Here is an 18,861-nt window from a genome sequence, read left to right on the forward strand (position 1 = left end):
TTAATCTGGATTAGTATGGAAAAGGGTCTTTTAACACATTTGAGGCATCTAATGAAGTAGACTTAAGTCTATGAAAATGTAGGTTAATAACATTATTATTATTATTATTATTAACCTTTATTTATAAAGCGCTGTAAATTTACACAGCACTGTACATACAATCTTTTTAATTGGACGGTTCCCTGCTCTCAGGCTTACAATCTTTGTCACATCAGTCTCAAAGGTGCTGCTACAAGATCCCTTTTTTATCTCATGTTAGGTGAGTTTTTTTAGGGACTGTTAAAGGGTGGAATAGGACAGTCTAAGGGCAAACATAGCTAGGGATGAGGAGAAATCTTGCTGTTGCTGAGATTCTAGTCATTTAAGCATGATAAAACAGCATCTTCAAGACCTCTTGGTTCTAATGCAAGGAAAAAATGTCAAATGACTGGGTTTTTTTTTATCATAGTAGTGCAATTTGAGCATATATAAATTCCACAAAACTCCTTTTTTGCGTAAAATAGTTATCTTTTTATGAAGCTAAGCAAACAAACCCATACCAGTCACAACAGATCTGACTGTCCCTACTTTTACTCATGTATGGAAAAGTCATCCCATTTTCTAATGTTGCACATTTTGTAAGTTAGAAATATAGGACTGGAAAGGAGAGTGCAATTGTTTGATTCACTCCTGTCACCGTTGCAGGGTGCTGGCTCTTTCTGCTTTCCAAACTGTATTCTGATGAACTCACATACAGAAAGCCATAGCAGAAAACAGCAGAAAAGCATTGTTCCAACCAAACATTACTGACCTTGCTCTCCAATACACAAGGATGCACTAAGAATGGTTAAAAAGAAAAGAAAAGAAATACACTCTTGGTTTCCACAGAACAATAATGTGGCCCAACCTCACCTTTTCTTTAAGCCTAATTGCTGCATAAACCCTAACTACTCATTATTTTGAGGGGAAAGCATGGCACAGCTTAACCCAGAGCTGGGAAGACTCCCTTATCACATTTTTGGCTTTGTGTGCCATTTTAGGCCCAGATGAGGCCTTTTAAAAAATGAGACATGTCCAGAAGAGGAAGTATAACAAAAATGCTCTACAAAACAATAATGCTACTAGGGGAGTGTGGGTCATGCGGACCACACTTGGTGATACCATCAAAGAGATGACACTAGGCAGCGGTGAGGAGTCCTAAAGCCCTTATCCAGAAAAAAGCAGAGGCTCTTTTAGGAGAGAGATCTTGTAGCACCTGTGAGACTAACTGAAAGAAAAAAATTGGCAGCATTCTTTCAGTTAGTTTCAAATATGCTACAAGATTTCTCTATGTACTGATTCTATAGACGAATACAGCTATATCTTTGAATTTTACCCTTTTAGAGGAGTGAGTAAGGAGGTGAAGTCATGTTCCTTCTCTCTTCTCTCACATCCCACAACCTCACCATCCTGATCTTTTTGGCTTCTTTCCATCATTGTAATTGGGTGAGGGTGCTTGCTGTGACTTCTTTCCTTGGGGGTGAAGATCTTCTGTGACTAAAAGGACTGTTCTTGTCCCATCTTAGCTATCTTAGCTGGGGGGATGTTGAGTTCCCTGGGGTGAGTTCCCTCCCCATCCACACCCCTATCCCAGAAGGACCTTGGAGTGACACCATGCTGCTAACTCTAGTGATGCCACTGCCCCATCTAACCTAGTGGGCATTTGGGAGCAAAAATATTTTATTTTAAATAGATTGATTGATTGATTGCAGGGAATACAATGGGGATGTGTGACGTCCCAAGGTCTCCTAAGGGCTCATACATCTTTTTGGACTCATAAAACTGCCCACTGCTGATGTACCCCTTTCCTCCTCCTCCAGCTATACCGTGGAAATTAGGAAATTTGGAGGGTAGAGTGTAAGCTAGATAGGACATTTCAGAGGTCATTTCTGAGAAGGAGTTCGCCAGCCAGGTCCAGCTCCATCAGGACTAGCCTGAAGGAAGGAGACTCCACCCTCCATAACTGCCATCCGCCAGCCTGAGAGGGAGTTCACCAGGCAGGTCCAGCTCCATCAGGACTAGCCTGAAGGAAGGAGACACCGCCCTCCATAACTGCCATCCGCCGGCCTGAGAGGCAATTCACCAGGCAGGTCCAGCTCCATCAGGGCTAGCCTGGAAGAAGAGACTCCACCCTCCATAACTGCCATCTGCCGGCCTGAGAGGGAATTCAGCAGGCAGGTCCAGCTCCATCAGGGCTAGCCTGAAGAAAGGAGACTCCACCCTCCATAACTGCCATCCGCCAGCCTGAAAGGGAATTCACCGGGCAGGTCCAGCTCCATCAGGGCTAGCCTGGAAGAAGGAAGAGCCCTCCCTCCAGTCCATCTGCCTTGGTCCAGGCCTCAGAGGGAGGGAAGAACCACTGGACCTCATCCCCTTTCCCTCCACCATTCCCTTCTCCTTTTGTTTCGTGTCTTTTAGATTGTAAGCCTGAGGGCAGGGAATTGTCTGATTATAAATAATAATTGTAAGACTCTCTGAGAGCCATTAGGGCTGAAGGGCGGGGTATAAATACCTAAATAAATAAATAAATGGCCAATGGGCTGGAAAATCTTCATCCTTCATCTAACACTTTATGATTTTCAGCTGAAATGTGGCCATAGAAAGGGATTCATTATTTTATGGGTTTCTATAGATCAGGAATGGGCAAATTCCTGTGATCAAATGATTCCCCATTCCAGCATTCAAGAGCCACATCCTCTACACACAACTATTTTAAATCATGAAAGGCCCCTCTCACTCTTTGGGAATGCAATTTTGCTACATTTCCCCATCCAGCTGTTTTTGGCTCAGACTAGACCTCCCCTCAACCTGCCCCCCCCCAACACTTCCAGTTTGGGGAACAGCTTTCACTCTGCAATAAAGCAGGTCAAGGGGAGATAATAATAATAAATAAAAATTTTATTTATATACCGCCCTTCTATAAAACCAGGGTGGTGTACAACCTTCTTAAAACACATAAAATTGCCATCTACATAAACAAATACATATACATTAAAAACATTCTAGCCAGCTTGCCACTGCTGACATGGGGGGGGGGGGGAGAAGTTAGTCGGGGCCTGTATCAGGGAATGCTTGTTTAAACAAGAAGGTCTTCAGCCCCTTTTTGAACTGGGACAGGGAGGTGGCCAAGAGGAGCTCAATGGGCAGGGAATTCCAGAGGGTCGGGGCCGAGATGGTAAAAGTCCTCTTAGAAGTGGAGGCTAGTCTAGCCCCCGGAACCCTCAATAGCTGCTGCCCAGATGTTCTGAGAGTGTGGGGCGGATTGTATGGGGAGAGGCGGTCCTCAAGATATCCTGGGCCCAAGCCATTTAGGGTTTATAGGTAATAACCAACACCTTGTATAGCGCCCGGAAGCGAATAGGCAGCCAGTGCAGATCTTTAAGCACTGGTGTTATGTGGCTGGCTCTGGGTATGCCAGTAACCAGTCTGGCTGCCATATTCTGCACTAGTTGTAGCTTCTGGGTGTGATACAAGGGTTGCCCCATGTAGAGCACATTGCAGAAGTCCAAACGAGAGGTTACCAGAGCATGTACTACCGTTTCAAGGTGCCTCTGGCCCAGGTAGGGACGCAGCTGGCGTATCAGCCGAAGCTGATAACAGGTGCTCCTGACCGTCGCATCCACCTGAGATGTAAGGTGGAGCGATGAATCAAGGAGCACCCCCAGACTGCGTACCGAGTCCTTCACAGGAAACGTGATCCCGTTCAGGACAGGTGGAACCACCGCCATTCCCAGGCCAGGAGAACCTATCACGAGCACCTCCATTTTCTCTGGATTCAGACTGAGTCGGTTTTCCCTCATCCAGCCCATTACCGACTCGAGACAGGCCACGAGAGGAGAGACGCCATCCCCAGTCACTGCATCAGTCGGAGACATAGAGAAGACTATTTGGGTGTCATCAGCGTACTGATAACCCCACGCCCCATGTCTCCGGATGATCTCTCCCAGCGGTTTCATGTAAATGTTGAAAAGCATGGGAGACAGAATGGCTCCTTGAGGGACCCCAGATGTAAGGGCCCTCTTATCGGAGCACACATCTCCCAGCTGCACCATCTGGAACCTCCCAGAGAGGTAGGACCGGAACCACTGGAGCGCAGTGCCCCCGATTCCCACCTCTGCCAGGCGCTCCAGAAGGATACCATGGTCTATGGTATCGAAAGCCACTGAGATGTCCAAGAGCACCAACAGGGACACGCTTCCCCTGTCGATGCCCAGACGGAGATCATTGACCAAGGCGACCATGGCCGTCTCAACCCCGTAGCCCGCCCGAAAGCCAGTTTGAAGTGGGTCCAGATAATCCGTTTCATCCAAGATCAATTGAAGCTGGATTGCAACTGCCTTCTCGATCACCTTCCCCAAAAATGGCAATAGCGAGACTGGCCGATAATTGTTATGCATCAGGGGGTCGAGGGAGGGCTTTTTTAGCAGCGGTTTTACAGTGGCCAATTTCAAGCTGGATGGAAATTGCCCATCCCTCAGAGATGTATTTATGATCCGGTGTAACATTGAAGTTACCACCGGTCCTCCCTGAGCCACTAGCCATGAGGGACAGGGATCGAGAGAGCAGGTTGTCTTCCGAACGCTTCTAAGGATCTTGTCCACATCATCGGTACTAACCGACTCAAACTGATCCAGTTTAATAGAGTCCACGGAGGCTCTGGACGCCTCTACTCTGGGTTCTGCCCTAATGCCGGCGTTAAGACCTTCGCTTATCCGAGAGGTTTTATCCGCGAAGAAGTTGTTAAATTGGTCGCAGCAGGCCTTAGAAGGTTCAAGGATCTGGTTCGGGGCAGGAGGGAGCTGAGTTAGCTCCCTGACTACCCTGAACAACTCTGCTGGACGTGACTCCGCGGATGCAACACACGCACCATAGAACGAATTCTTAGCTGCTCGTATCGCCTCTCTGTAGTCCTCCAAAAGGCGGTCTAGGATAGTCTTGTCGGCTAAGTGTAGGTGTTTCCGCCAGCGATGCTCTAGCTGTCGCAGAACCCGCTTCCTCGCCCGGAGATCTTCCGTGTACCAGGGCTTTCGTTTGGAAGCAGGCCTGAGAGGGCGCTTGGGAGCGATACTGTGTATAGCCCTAGAAAGACCGGTATCCCAGATACCAGTCAGGGCATCAACAGAGTCGCCGTCGTTTCCAACCATGTGCCCCTCTAAGGCTTCCTGGAACCTTTTGGGTTCCATCAGCCTTCGAGGGTGGACCATTCTAATAGGTCCACCACCCCCGGGGGGGATCTGGGTAGAGGCCTTGATTTTTCCCTCCACCAGGAAATGATCCGTCCATGACAGAGCGGAAATATTAGTTATTTCCGCCCACGGATTTTCCGCATTCGTACAAAAGACCAAATCGAGTGTGTTACCTGCAAAATGCGTCGGACCCGAGACCAATTGGGACAGGCCCATGGCCGCCATGGCATCCATGAATTCCCGAGCCGCACCGGGTGGAATATAGTTGGCCGCGAAGGGGATGTTGAAATCACCCAGGACAAGTAGCCTGAGTGTTTCCAGCATCAGCTCCGAGACCAACTGTGTCAGCTCGTTAAGGGAGTCTGTTAGCGCACCGGGTGGCCGATACACCAACAAAATCCCTAGACTGTCCCTAGCCTTCAGGGTCAAGTAAATACACTCGATAAAGGAAGTTTGACGGATGTGGTTCCTGGTGAGAGACAAGGTGTTCTTATGGACCAAGGCAACACCCCCCCCCCCCCGCCCACCTAACCTGGACTGGTCCTTCACTGAAAACCTGGCTGGGAGGGCCTGAGCCCACACAGCATCCCCCTCAGGCCCAAGCCAGGTTTCAGTAATGCAAGCCAGGTCACAATTACTGTCTGCAAGCAGATCGTGGACGATGTGGGTCTTGTTGTTAATGGACCTGGCATTGCACAGGAGCAGAGACAGGGTTTGTGGCACGGTTGGAATGACCCTCAGGTCCTTTTGGTTAGGAGGGGGACAGGAAGGAGAGATAGATATTAAGCATCGATCTCGCCTTCCTCTGTAACGCAAGTCCACTCTCCTACCGCCATACCTCCCCCTGCCCCACACCACCTCAATGGGAGCTCCGCTCGTGCAGAAATTACCCTCTTCCTCCCCAGCCGAAGCATTCCCCACATCCATATCCTCCCCCTCCCCCTACCGAGCCACAATAGGAACAGAGATATGGCACGACAGTCATTCTCTGTTCAAATGCTGGCGAGGACGCAATCCTCCTGCTCTTGCGCCGCTGCAAAGATGCGCAGCTGCGCAGTTGCAGACCTGTGAAAGTCCCAAAAGCAGTCTATGGGCGGCCTCCCCGGGCCGGTGCACAGATGCGCACCTCCGACAACCCGGGAAGAACCGCCCGGCAGCAACGCAGCTCTCAGCAGAGTCTGGTGGCAAGGGGAGGCGTGATGGAGGAGGAGACCAGGCAGGCTGGCTTTGTACGTGCCGCTGCCCCGACACGCCCCTCTCTCCGCTTTCCCCCCAGGTGTCCCAAATTCAGCTCACCAGAGCCGCCGCCGAGATGCAAAGGAAAGGGGAGTCCCAAAAGCAGTCTGTGGGCGGCCTCCCCAGGCTGGTGCGCAGATGCGCACCTCCGACAACCCGGGAAGAACCATCTGGCAGCAACGCAGCTCTCCGCAGAGTCCGGTGGCAAGGGGAGATGTCATGAAATTACCACTGGCACTTGCTAGGAGCCACAGGAACCCCTTCTCAGTAAATAATAACAACTAGGGGAGGTCTTAGGGTGTGTGGGGTGCTCCACACAAGGGGCACTGGAAATCCTCATATGATACATGAACCTGATCCAGCAGGTGAAGAGTATTTACAGAATAACATTCAGATACAACAAAGAAACAAATCTGGCTTCTACTGTGTAATCTGAAAGCAAAATCCATAGATCTTTATAAAATGATGACATACAATGATTTCTTTCCACCCACAGAATGTGTGTGATACACATTCTTTCCTCTACAAACACACACACACATGAACACACACCATGCATAGCACTATCAGAAGATAATGTGTTGAGACATGTATGGTTTGTCCTAATTAATATTCTGTCAATAAACCAGATAAGAAACCTCTAAGGATAAATGCTTTCCTGCACTACATCTAACAATGCCAGTGAATTTTCTCTAGCTCACTTCATTAATCCAGTCAGCACAATGGATTGGGTTAGAGATGTGGCTCAATAAATCACTCTCAAACACTGTGAGTAGGAGTACCTAATTAATCAGCACTGTCATTATGTTTGACTTGTTGCTGCCTTACTGTGTATAGGATGAGGATTCAGTGTATTTAACCTGTGTGCACTCTTAAACTGATCTGTCCTTTGCAAAGTAAAATTTAACCCCTTTGAGGCACTTGTTGAGCTTTTGTGGGTTTCTTTGTGTGGTGTGTGTGTGTGTGTAGAAATAGGAAAAGAATAAGCTGAGATAGCGATTCAGCTGGATGGTTTTCTTTGGGTGTATCTCTGCTGCAGAAATAATACAGTTTGATATCACTTTAAGGGCTGTAGCTCCCTCTAATGGAATCCTGGGATTTGTATCTACAAGGTCTTTAGCCTTCTCTGCCAAAGAATGCTGGTGACTCAGAAAACTACAAATCCCAGGAATCTGTAGGATGGAGCCATTGCAGTTAAAGTGGTGTCAAAGTACATTATTTCTACACTGTAGATGCACCCTAGGTCAAACTCCACTGAAATGAACTGGGACATACTGGAGAATACATATGTTCTTGCATGACTTGCATACATTTCATTGTAGCAGTTTATGGAGGATCCAGACCTCGGTAGTGGAGTGACAGATAGATGGGTCAGTCTGGCTCTGGTCTATATCATTTTCACATTTCGCAGCTCCACTCCAATGCACATCCTATTAATGTTTGGCTCCTTCCATCCCTGAACTGTTTCTATTCTACCTGGTCATTATTAGCTATTTGAAATGAAGAACTAGTATCTGGGTTTGCACTTTTCCTCTACCACCACTTTCCCTTGTCCATTTATGTGAGCAGACTAGAACAATCCATTGCACAGAGTCCCTTTGAATGCTCTGGTCCATTAGCTGTCAGTGGCAAGTAGACCAGAGCCTTTCTCTTCCATAGTGGCCCGATCTAGTCCTGATGGTCCATTGGCCTGGCAGCTCTGAACCTAGGGATTACAGCATGACTTGTCACACTGGGGTGACACCAACACTGCTTATTATGATTCATTTTTATATCGTATCTTTCTTCAGTCATGGGGCTCAAAATGTCACCTCATAGTTCTCATCTAGAAACTGATCAGATGCAGACCTGCATAGCTACAATGGAATAACTACTTCCCACATAGAATCATAGAATCATAGAGTTGGAAGAGACCACAAGGGTCATCTGGTCCAACCCCCTGCCATACTATACATTCTTAAACCATTTCAGATCCTTTACTTTAAACAGCTTAAAAGGTTTCAAAAGCTGTAGGGTCCCTTGGTGTAGTGGTTTGAGTATTGGGACTCCCAGGATTTGATTCCCAGTTCAGCCATGAAACCCACTGGGTGACCTTGGGCAAGTCACATGCTCTCAGCCTCATGTGAAGGCAATGGTAAACCTCTTCTGAATAAATCTTACCAAGAAAAGCCCATGATAGATTCTTCTTAGGAATACCATCAATTAGAAATGACTTGAAGGCACACAACAACAACAACAAACCTGCAGCATAGGGGAACAAAGACAAAAATAGGTATTGCACCTACCAAATCTTGAAAAAGTTACTTTTTTTACTATAATTTCCAGAATCTCCCAGCCAGCACAACTATAATATGGCTGAAAGGGGGGCTGGGGTGGAGGAGTAGGTTTTGCTTGCTTTTACATATGCCCTCTTTCGTTTGTACAGTACATGTGCATATCCCTTCTGATGAAAATTGCCATGAAAACCCTATGATAGATTCCCCTTAGGATACTATAAGTAAAAAATGACTTGGAGGCACAAAACAACAACAATAACAATGTGCACACACACAGAGACTGAGATTCTACTTTGTGGAGATGGAGTGTAACTTTATGTTCTCAGAATTAGGCAGCAGTTACACAATGCTACCTTGTTAGTGGCTTGAAATGTTGTGTAACTGAATGCAAAACCAAATACACATACTTGCTTGCTTGCTTGCCTGAGCAATGTGTGTATGCATCCATGCACACAGTGTAGAACCTCATGCACTGGTAAGAGATGAGAAACTCCAGTTCTACAACCTTGAACTGAATATGTCTATTCACGCATTGGAGAAAAATGTCCAACCACGTCTACAAGGGAATTTATGCATGCAACAGGCATTACCATAGTATCCTTGAGGGGTACTGCAAGGCTGTGTTGGCAATGTGGATATATGTGCTGGATTTAAAAATAAATAAATCTTGTTTTGGTTGTGGACATGGCACCAGGCTCAGACGCCTCTAGCTGTAACAGTTGGCTTTACGAAGGAGCAACACCTGCATCCGGCACTGAAGCATGAGCCCCAGATCTGGAATCCATATCAGTCAGCTGTTATCTGCTCCAACACAGCAGGTGCTCCAGCACTAAGTAGTGCCACAGATTGCCTGAGCAAAAGGGACAAGTCTCCAGAGAAGAAACAGCAGGGCCTCACATTGGGTGGGGGCAGGTGGGATGGGGGGGAAGGTTGTCTACTTGCTTAGTCTACTTGCTCAGCCTGGTATCACTGATGATATTGATGACAATTAGTGGAGAGAGTTTAGAAGCGAAGTGAAGGGAAAGACTCATCTGTTAGGTTATCCATCATCTGGACATGGCCTTAGGCGATTGGAGCATGCTGTTGTTTTTAGTGGAAGATGAACATACTGGGGAAGTAGCTACATTGTAAGCTGTGACACTTTAAACAACACAGGGATTTTTTTTTGGTCTTAGTTTTTGCAATGCCTATTTTATTTTTATTTTAAAGCACTTTCTTTTTTGGCTGACTATTGGCAGGCAATATGTGTGATCTATATTTTGCTTTTGCCAACAACCACAAAAATGTGAAACAGAAGCAAAGAATTATGATGAGGAAGTGGAGAATGTAGCAATGGAAACAAAGTTAAAATAATCAACAAAAATGTGCATGGACATGCAAGGTGAAAGAGGAAAAGTCATATCCTTAAACTGATGTGCATTTTAACTGATCTCGTGTATTTTTAAAATCTTGTTGTTCCTCTCTTTGATCCATGGGGAGAGGCAGGTAAGAAAGAGTAAACAACAACAACAACAACAACAACAACATCTTGATTCCTGTTGTGAGCAAAGCCAGACAATAGTCCCCTCCCAACCTTAGTTAGTCTTTTATAACTATGCTGCCTCCATAAAGCCTAAATTGGCTTTTATAGCTGATTGGTTCAATAAGGATTTCAATAAGGAAATCAATAAACTAAATTATTTTTTCATCTGGTAGTGTAACCTAGTAAAATTAGCTTCTAATATATGTCTTCGATAAGTCAATCCAATCCATATGAAACGCATTCCTGCCTAAGAAGCTGCTGAGAGTGTTGCAAGCCTTGATTCCTCTTTCTCTTGACTTAAAAGGGTGAAAAGTCCCAGAGTTCCCCAGGCAGTATGGCCAAAAAAATAATCAGATCTGCTGCCCTCTTTCATCAAGAGGTAAAGAGAGCTACATTCTGATACAGGGTCATAGCATTCAACAAAGCCAACATTTTTCCAGTTGAGGCTGCAAGACAATGATACCCATATGGCTATCAGAACTGTTGGACACAGGAACTTCCCACGTAATACAGTCTCCAGTCCGGCAGACAAAGTCCCACCTGTTCAGCAACCATAGCACATACATGCCAAAGACAGTAACATTCATTCCTGTTTGTATCCAGCTGCATTCCTTTTAAAGAAAGGGAGGAATGTTTCAATTCACTAACAAGGGAGACCTTTCCCCATGCAACTTCCTTTCTGTATTTTTAACAGTTGCTCAACAGATAAACAGAGTCATCTGCACATAAACAGAGAGTGAGCATAATGCAGATGCAAGTAATACCCTGCATACTGATATGGTTTAGATTTCCTGTTCATTTAGTGCATAGTTGAATCACTCTGAAATAAATGATGACTTTTATTTATTGTTGCAAGGCTAAACAAGGGTAATTGTCAGATGGATCTATGGGAGGTACGATCAACCCTGGATTCCATACACATTTGAAGTTGCAGTTTACCTTTGTTTTTCCTTGCTGCTACAATATTACAGAAGGGTTTGACCAATAAGGAAGAATAGGCAGAGCACAGAGCTATGATGATAGGAATGAATCCAATATCCTAAGATTGCAATCACATACACTGTCACTGAGGCGTAAATTCAGTTGAACTCAGTGGTCCATATTCACTTGCTATTCCCAAACAGATTAGAACCATCGAATCAATAAGATTTAGATAAGAGTTGAATTTCAGTTCAACAGTTGATTTGATGGATCTACTCCAATAGGAAATGGCACCACCTGAATCAACGGGCCGGCGCTGTTGCTGGGGTGGGATGGCCCCAATGACTCCTCCACGGGCAGGGCCCTCTGCCCCAGTGGTCCATTCGCTGGTGGGATAGCCCGCTATTGGCTGTCTGGGGCGGAGGGGTGGCCCTTTCGCTGGCAGTTGGAACTTCCATCTCACAGCCTGCCTTGCTGCCAATGGTGGGAGCTGATTGGCTGGCCCAGGCGGCTGGGTTACAGCCCATTGGTTCAGGGAGCCTGGGGGGCGGTGCCTCCATCTTCCCAGGCTCCCTATTGGCAGGCAGGCCTATTTAATGCCTTGGCACATGTGCCACAGAGCCATTTTGCTCAGCTCTCCCACCCTCCCTAGGCTAGGGTGTTTTGTCACAACTTTTGTTGGCAGCAGCATAGGTCATGGATCTGGCGGGTGTGGTTTCCAGGGCTCTGTAGCACTGGATCGGGAGTCCTTTGGACCCAGGGGCACTGAGCGCATGCAATGTGGCCATTGTGGGGGCCACATTGCTTAGCTCCCAGTGACTATGGGCATTAACAGATACCACCGTTGGATTGCGCATTTGTAGGATTGTGTAAGAGCGTTTCCTTTGCCCCTATGTCATCCTGATGCTTGGAGGGCCAAGCAACCTAGCATGAATCAACTGGGGTGTTGTTTGATGCTCCAGATCCAGACCTTATGCTTTGGACCAACCCTACATTGTGCTGTGCTAATAAAGTTGTGGCCTTTACCTGCAACTGCTGTGTATGTGTTTCATTGGGTGCCTTCCCCTCCCCAACAACTAGCAGTTGGATTTAGGCCTGCAAGGCTTACTTCTGAGTAGACTAGAACATGGATTGTGTACACCTATAAGGCGTTACGGCTGTGCCCAGATTTAAAGTAAATCCACTGGAATCAACAGGACAAGTTCAGGTCAAGTTCAAGTCAAGACTAATATTGTGTCCAGTTCTGGGTGCCACAATTCAGGAAGGATATTGACAAGCTAGAACATGTCCAAAGGAGAATGATCAAAATGGTAAAAGGTCTGGAAACAATGGCAGGAGTAGCTGGGTATGTTTAGCATAAACAAAGGAAGGTAAAGAGAAGGTAACATGATAGCTATTATTTAAATATTTGAAATGATGTCATATTGAAGATGGAGCAAGGTTGTTTTCTGCTGCTGCACAGACTAGGACAGGAGCAATAGATTCAAAGTACAGGAAAAGAGATTCCAATTTCCCCAATTCTGAAAAAACCTTCTCTTGACCCCTCCTCCTTGTCTAGCTATCGTCCGATTTCTCTTCTTCCCTTTCTTTCTAAGGTTTTGGAACGGGTTGTCTATTCGCGCTGTCTTGAGTTTCTTGAAGCCAATTCCACCCTCGATCCCTTTCAGTCTGGCTTCCGCCCAAGGCACTCTACAGAGACAGCTCTCACCAAGATCTCGAATGACCTTTTACAGGCCAAGGCTAATGGCCTTTACTCTGTTCTCATCCTTCTTGATCTGTCTGCAGCCTTTGACACCGTTGATCACTGTCTTCTAGTTGATATCCTCTCTGATCTTGGGTTCTCAGACTCTGTTCTCGACTGGTTTAGATCTTACTTGTCTGGCAGATCTTTTGCAGTAGTTGCAGGTGGTCATACTTCATCTCCTGTTCCCTTATCTGTTGGAGTTCCCCAGGGCTCTGTTCTGGGTCCCCTTCTGTTTTCTCTCTACACACTGTCCTTAGGAAAACTCATCAGCTCTTTTGGCTTTTCCTACCATCTGTATGCCGATGACACCCAGCTGTATCTTTCCGCCCCTGACCTTTCTCCAAGGCTTGAACAGCAAGTTTCGTCTTGCCTCACAGCTGTCTCGCAGTGGATGCGCCATCGGCGTTTGAAGCTCAACATGTCCAAGACGGAGCTTCTTGTCTTTCCTCCTAAGCCCATCCTTCAACACTCCTTTTCGGTCTCTGTGGACAACATTTCTATTCAACCAGTCCAGCAAGCCCGCAGTCTTGGTTTTATCTTTGACTCTTCTCTGTCGTGTATCCCTCAGATCCAGACCACAGCCAAGGCTTGTAGATTCTTTTTATACAATATTGCCAAAATCCTACCATATCTCTGGGCCTCTACTGCCAAGATCCTGGTCCATGCCCTAGTGATCTCACGACTGGATTACTGTAACGTCCTCCTGGCTGGGCTTCCTCTTTCTCACCTCCGTCCTTTAATCTCTGTTCAGCATTCAGCTGCACGCATTATCACTTCCACCCACCGCTCTGACCACATCTCTCCTGTGTTGGCATCCCTTCACTGGCTCCCCCTCCCTTTCCGCATTCAGTATAAGCTCCTGCTGTCCACGTTTAAAGCCCTCCATGGACTGGCCCCTCCCTACTTATCAGGCCTTCTTTCTCCTCACCTTCCCACCAGGGCCCTCCGTTCTGGTAGTCAAGGTCTGCTGTCTCAGCCCAGGATTTCCTCTGCCCCATCCCGGATTCGCCCCTTTTCACTTGCTGCCCCTCACTCCTGGAACCTTCTTCCCCCACAAGCAAGAGCCATCACTTCTTTAACCAGCTTCAAAACGGAGTTGAAAACCATCCTGTTCAGAGAAGCCTTCCCAGGCATTGCATAATTGTTGCTTACTATCTGATGTTCTTTTGGTGCCTGTTTATCAAACCATTTCCTGTATTGCTATGTACTGTATATGCATTATCCTACTTGAGAGTATGTATTTTCCCTGGAAGATTAACCATCCATTATGAAACCAAGCCCTCCCTCCAGTCCATCTGCCTTGGTCCAGGCCTCTGAGGTAGAGAGGAACTGCTGGACCTCTTACCCTTTCCCTCCACCACTCCCTTCTCCTTCTGTGTCATGTCTTTTTAGATTGTAAGCCCGAGGGCAGGGAATCGTCTAACTAAAAGATTGTATGTACAGCGCTGTGTAAATTTACAGCGCTTCATAAATAAAGGTTAATAATAATAATAATAATAATAACTAAATATTAGGAAGAACTTTCTGATGAAAGGATCTCTTCAACAGTATAATATGCTGTCTTGGAGGGTGATGGAGTCTTCTTCTGTGAAAGTTTTTAAACAGAGGCTGGATGGCCATCTGTCAGGAGTGCTTGGATTGTGTATTCTTGAATGGCAGGGGATCAGACTGGATGGCCTTTGTGATTTCCTCCAACTCTTCTATGATTCTATGATTCTAATGGACCCTAATCATTTCCATGAGTCTACTCTAAGCATGACTGTGTACAAGTGTACACAATCTTCCCCTCTTTTAATAAAATGTGCTAATTGGGGTGGGGGAGAATTCCAAGAATGTTGTTTGTTTTGGAAAAGATTCTACTGCTGGCAGGATTATAATCCAAATGAAATACCAGCAAAAGAAAGAAAGAAGGGAGGAAAGAGAATGAGAGAAAGAAAGAGGGGGGATCTTTTTAATGATCTCAAAATGGAAAGAACAAACAGAGGAAATAGATGAACCTGCTAAGCACATTGCTGAATTTGTTGATGAAAAGAAAAATAGCAGATAATGAATTGCAACTCATGGATCATGGTTAAAATAACAAGAATGGTTAGGGCACGTTATGTTGAAAGAAAAGTTGAAACAGCAGAGCAACTGCACAGGTTGGAGAGTGAGTCATTAAGACAGAATGAAAGATTCAATGCCTGTTTGCTTCAGTCTTCACAGAAGAAGACACTATGAAAGGATTCTATCAACACTGGCACAAGGATCAGACAAAGATGTCTTCTGCAGAGTGAGATGACAGAAGACCATGTCCAACATTGTGATCTTTCCAATTGTCTTGGTGCATAGGACAGCTTTTTTTTTACCAAGGCTAAGTTAGTGCAACCTTGTTGTGATATTCGTGTGGCACAATGACAGACACTCCCACAGCATACCTGGAAACTCCATTGCCAGCCATCAGTCATGTCATTGTTCATCAATAACACCCTGTCATTTATTTGGAAGGCAGCCATCAAAGTTCACCTATGGTAAAAGAACCCTATTCTGTAACATCACCCAACTCAGTACAAAAATGCCATGCATTGTGAGAAGGAGACCACAAATTCCACCCTGAACAAGCCTAAGGAAATAATTGAAGGACAAGCCATGTATGGAAGAGTGCTTGGATCCATCTTTGGCGGTAGTAGTGGTGGTGTTTCTGTCAGCTGTAGGAAGCATTTTTATTTGGGCAAGTTTTTGGCTTTTAAGATGATTTGTGCTCAAGTAGATTTTAACCCTCGGGTACTAGGATTAAAAACACACACCCTCCCAAAGCTTTGCACTCTATGGATTTGGGTGGTCACGTTATGATTTCAATTAGACTTCTAATGCATTATGAGGTGTACAAATGTCCAGTGTTCACGCAAATATTTGTATGTGCAGAATTCATTGAAATCATCCCAGAATCTGGTAATACATGGTGGAATAAAAATGAAATAAAACCAGAAAGAGTGAAATAAATCTTCTTGCAGTGCAAGATATTTCCCAAGGCTAGTGAATTCCTCACTACATTAGGCAGAATGAGTCAACCACTTCAGGCAGCAGATTTTGGTCAGATTTTAGTAAGATGCATGTATCTAAAGCTGCTGTCCACTGCAGAAACAAGGCTAACTGACATCACTTTTAACTGCCATGATTCAATGCTATGGAATTCTAGGATTTTTAGGTTTTTGATATGTCCTAAAACTACAAATCTCAGAATTCCATAGCATTGAGTCATGGCGGTTAAAGTGATGTCCATCTGCTCTGTTTCTGCAGTGAGGATGCAGCCTTGGATTCCAGAGAGCTCTTCTCTGTCAGAGAGCACAAACTACAACTTCCAGGGTTCCATAGCAATGAGTCATGGCAGTTAAAGCAGTGCCATATTGCTTTGTTTCTGTAGTGTGGCAACACCACAAGTTTTTAGTATGTTGTGGCAGAAAGGCAACAAATGGTTAGCTGTTTATGCTACTCTTCTATTTTCTTTGCCAGGAAAGAGAAAAGGTGTTTGCTGTGGAGGGAGGTTGCCAAAAAAGACCAGTACTCAGGAATGGAGGAAAGGCCACAACTTTATTAAACAAAAAGCAACAAAGGTAGGGTTGGCCTAAGCATCAGGTCTGGATCTGGAACATTGGCCAAGATGAACCGAAATGCCCCGGTCACAGCCAGGCTTCAGGATGACATAGGGGCTATGAAAAATGCCACCTCATAGACATGCAACCAGCCGGTCGTATGTTCTCTGTTAAGTCCCTAGTCACAGGGATGTGCTGTCATGATGTGGCCCCTGAAATGGCCAAGGCGCATGCCCTCAGCGCTCCCAGGTCCAAAGGATGCCCAATTCAGTGCTACGCAGCCCTGGAAACCATGCCCACCAGATCCATGACCTATGCTACCGTTCCTAAAAGTTGTGACAAGGCACACCCTGAACCCGAGGGAGGGTGGGAGAGCCAAGCAATAATGGTGCCAGCCTGAGATGCCACTGTCCTTACATAAGCCCAAAGCAGAAGGAGGGGCAGGGAGAGGGAGGGAGCCCTGCCTCCCAGGTCCAGCCTTCCAATAGTCTGCCCAGGAGCCAGAGAAGCCAATGAGAAGGGCCACCACCCCCAGAGCATGCTGAGACTCGTAGTCCCAGTAGGAGGCAGAAGTCCCTCCCCTTCCTCTCTGGCCAGCCAATTGCGGATCCGCCCACCCCCGCAGGACATGCTGGGGTGCAGCCGGGCCCACGGGACTGGAGTAGGTGGCGCCACCACCTCAGCAGCAACACAGCCAGCCCAGTGAGTCAGGCGACCACATTTATTGGATTTTCTGACTTGTGCCAATCAAAAGAAATAGGCAGGTTTTGGCTACTATACAACTCAAGTTGAAAACTGAGAACTTTTGCTGCTCTGCATTAGACAGCAAAATGAGCTTTGAGGGCTGACTGCTCAAGGGGAAGCGGCATTTCATTTGCTGTGTTGTTCATGCTTGCCATTCTTTTTAATGATCTGTTTTGAAGTATTGTTAATTTTACTAATAATTTAAAAACATTTTTCACTTTTGTAAACTGCCTTGTATCCCAAACTGGGAAACAGGCAGGATAGAAAACAACATCAAATGTATCTCTCTAAATGAACCTACTTATGCTCAATGGCTGCTCCCACATTGTGGAAATTCCTTCTTTGGGAGATCCAGTTGTCCTCCTTCCTGATGTCCTTCCACTGGCAGGAAAAGATCTTTTTATTTAAAGAGTTATTTGGTTTTTAGTATGCTGTGGCAGATAGAGCTTTTAATGGAGGGTATAGTTTATATATCTACTCTCTCTCTCTTTCTCAATCTCTCTCTCTCTCTCTCTCTCACACACACACACACACACACACATCTTTTTACTGCAGTTTTTAACTTGAGTTTTTTAAATCAAAGTTTGGTTTTATTATGTTTTATTTTTTGTACTAAGAGGTTTTTGTTTTGTTTTAAAAATTGTATTACTTTTCTTAAAATGTTGTAGGCTGTCTGGAGTGTTCAAACCTAAGCTCTCCCTAGAAGCCATGATGACTAAACTGAGGCTGTCATAATTTGGCCATATCATGAGAAGACCTGACTCACTAGAAAAGACAATAATGCTTGTAAGGTGGAAGGCAGTAGAAAAAGAGGAAGACCACATTCCAGATGGATAGACTCCATCAAGGAAGCTACAGTCTGACTCTGCAAGACCTGATCAGGGTGTTGGTGATAGAATGACTTGGAGGTCTCTCATTCATGGGGTCACCATATATCAAAGTTGATTTGATGGCAGTTAATAATAACAACAATGCTGTCTTATATGCTTCACTGGGAAATAGATGGGACATTAATTAATTATCTAACTAATTAATTATATAAACAAACATAAACAAGAACAACAGGATGTCATGCCCTATTCAATAATTATCCCCTCACACTGTTTTCAGCCTGTTTAGAAGGAAGGTGCTGATAAAGTGAGGCAATAATGCCCCAACAAGGCTTTGGAAAATAATGAATGTGCTCTTAACTCCACCTTCTGCCACACTTCAAGAAATATGTCTGTCCTCCCCCTCCCCTATAATCACTGGAATCAAAACCATGCTTAAGACTCATGTAGTCCTCCAGAAGTTTTTGGGCTGCAATTCCCATCAGCCCCAGTCACAAAGTGGTGATGAATGCTGAGGATTGTAACCACCCAACAAAGTTGGGAGAACCACATGATTCCCACCTCTGGTTTTTGAAAATGTATTTTTTAGGGGATGGGGGGTGGAATTGAACTTAACAAACAAATAAAAACAATTGTTTTTTGTGTGGGTTTTTTGGGATATGTGGCCATGTTCTGGAAGAGTTTATTCCGGACATTTCACCAGCATCTGTGGCTGGCATCTTTCTCTTAAAAATCTATGGATGCTGGCTATGAAACCCTTTGAAGAAACAATTAGATTTGCAATTAGACTATAAAATCTCACTGCTATCTGA

The sequence above is a fragment of the Sceloporus occidentalis genome, unplaced genomic scaffold (assembly GCF_023333645.1).
Source record: "Sceloporus occidentalis isolate IW3139 unplaced genomic scaffold, rSceOcc1.0.p SCAF_1, whole genome shotgun sequence".
Classification (NCBI taxonomy): domain Eukaryota; kingdom Metazoa; phylum Chordata; class Lepidosauria; order Squamata; family Phrynosomatidae; genus Sceloporus; species Sceloporus occidentalis.